Genomic DNA, 2,500 nt, shown 5'->3' on the forward strand with positions numbered 1-2,500 from the left:
AACAGTTTCCCGGGTCGCTGCACACTTAATGGTTTAATCCCTCATTTCGGTCCAAGCGGTTGTAAGAGTAAATTGCGGTCTATGTTTTAGTTAAAGGACTTTTCTTTAACTCACGGAAGTTATCCGTGTGAAGATTCATATTGACCAGATTGCCTGAGTATTCATTAGACACAAGGAGACACACACACGCAGACACAGAGAGAGAGAGAGAGAGAGAGAGAGAGAGAGAGAGAGAGAGAGAGAGAGAGAGAAAGAGAGAAAGAGAGAGAGAGAGAGAGAGAGAGAGAGAGAGAGAGAGAGAGAGAGAGAGAGAGAGAGAGAGAGAGAGAAAGAGAGAGAGAGAGAGAGAGAGAGAGAGAGAGAGAGAGAGAGAGAGAGAGAGAAAGAGAGAGTGAATGAGTGAGAGAGAGAGTGAGAGAGAGAGAGAGAGAGAGAGAGAGAGATTGAGGGAGAGAGAGAGAGAGAGAGAGAGAGAGAGAGAGAGAGAGAGAGAGAGAGAGAGAGAGAGCGAGAGAGCGAGCGAGCGAGCGAGAGAGAGAGAGAGAGAGAGAGAGAGAGAGAGAGAGAGAGAGAGAGAGAGAGAGAGAGAGATGGAGGAGAGAGAGGGAGATATGGAGAGATGGATAGATAGATAGATAGATAGAGAGAGAGAGAGAGAGAGAGAGAGAGAGAGAGAGAGAGAGAGAGAGAGAGAGAGAGAGATTGAGAGAGAGAGAGAGAGAGAGAGAGAGAAGAGAGAGAGAGAGAGAGAGAGAGAGAGAGAGAAGGGGGGGTAGAGAGAGGGAATGAGAGAGAGATAGAGAGAGATGGGGGAGTGTGTGGTTGGATGCTGGGGTGGGGGGTGGGGGGGTGGAAGAAAAAAAGAGGGAGAGGGAGAGAGAGAATGAGAGATATAGATAGAGATAGATAGAGACAGGTAGACAGACAGACAAGTAATGTACCCCATTTTGAAGCCATTATAAGCTCTTCATTCGTATGTTTTGGTCAGAGTTGGAAAGGAAATTCGACGCGGAACCGATACTTTCCTTTTATGAAACGCTGTTTAAAAGTGTAACGTCTTTCGTCGTTTGACTTCTTCGTGTCTTATAAGATGATAGTCAAAAAAAGGGAAAAAAAAAACTAGATAAGTATACATGATTTTTCTTATTTATTTATCTATTTATCTACTAATCTTTTTAATTTTATCGATTTATTCTTGGCCGGAGATTTTAACGCCCTTCGCTTTACTTGGAGACGCTGACTATTTCACCGGAGCGAACAACCCTGCTTATGGACTGCTGTTGTGCGAAGCTGCTTTAGCCTCTACTATGAAAGCATGAGTTGCGTGTTGTTTGGTGCTTTGATTGTTTCTCTGGTTCAGTTTTATTTTATTTTTTATCTTAACAACGATTATTTTATATCGAAAAAAAATATATTGTATTGGTAGACTTAATATTATTATTTTTTGTCTTAATAATACACTTGTTGGCGTTTCATTCTAAGTAAACATATATAAAAGAGGACGAAGAAGAGGAACAAAGAATTGTACTTGTGCGCACACGCGGAGGTTCGTCTTGTTGTTTTATTTAAAGAGAGAGAGAGAGAGAGAGAGAGAGAGAGAGAGAGAGAGAGAGAGAGAGAGAGAGAGAGAGAGAGAGAGAGAGAGAGAGATGGAAAGAGAGAAAGAGAGAAAGATGGAGAAATGGAGAGATGGAGAGATGGAGAGCGAGAGAGAGAGTGAGCGAGAGAGAGCAAGAGAGAGAGAGAGAGAGAGAGAGAGAGAGAGAGAGAGAGAGAGAGAGAGAGAGAGAGAGAGAGAGAGAGAGAGAGAGGTGGAGAGAGAGAGAGAGAGAGAAAGAGAAAGAGCGAGAGAGAAACATGTCACTCAAGCTCAGATCATACTCCCGCCCAAGAAAGCCCAAAGCGTGACTTTCCAAGGCGTATTTGGGCTGTCACGGTGACGCGCCAAGAAATGCCTGATCAGCTGTGATCCAAACGAGCATTGTTGTGAGTGAAGGAAAGGGGGCGTGATTTTCCTCGCGTGCTGACCGGGTTTTGGAGGGATACGAGGCTAGATTAATTAGTGATTTAGTTTTTTGATACGAGGTTAGATTAATTAGTGATTTAGTTTTTTTTTTTGTTTTACTTATTCGTAGACATTTCATCTGTTGCTGTTATTTTTAGTTTCGTAAGTTGTTTTCTTTGATGTTCATTCATTATTCTTCGGCTCACTGGATGCACTTTTTTTAAGTCTGCTTTAATTATGTAATTAGTTTCTTACGTTACGTGGAACCTTAATTAAATTTAAAATTATATGATTCCCCTGAACTGATAACTTAATTGAGACTAATTGTATATCATTAATCAAAGATCGGAATCGAGCCCAGTGAAACATATTTTAGAAAATATGAACATATAAAGTACAAAAATCTAGGGACAAATTTTAAAATGTAGATATATATAAGAATATGTAAGTATAAAAGACTTGAGAAAAAGAAGAGAAAAATTATATATATATGTA

General features: G+C 40.8%; 1 protein-coding gene across 1 annotated transcript in view; it reads left to right on the top strand.

Annotated features, from left to right (window-relative positions):
- Positions 1–2,500, top strand: part of LOC125033918 — a 15,450-nt gene that overhangs the window by 657 nt on the left and 12,293 nt on the right. The window lies entirely within an intron of this gene.

The sequence above is a fragment of the Penaeus chinensis genome, chromosome 17, assembly GCF_019202785.1.
Source record: "Penaeus chinensis breed Huanghai No. 1 chromosome 17, ASM1920278v2, whole genome shotgun sequence".
Taxonomy (NCBI): domain Eukaryota; kingdom Metazoa; phylum Arthropoda; class Malacostraca; order Decapoda; family Penaeidae; genus Penaeus; species Penaeus chinensis.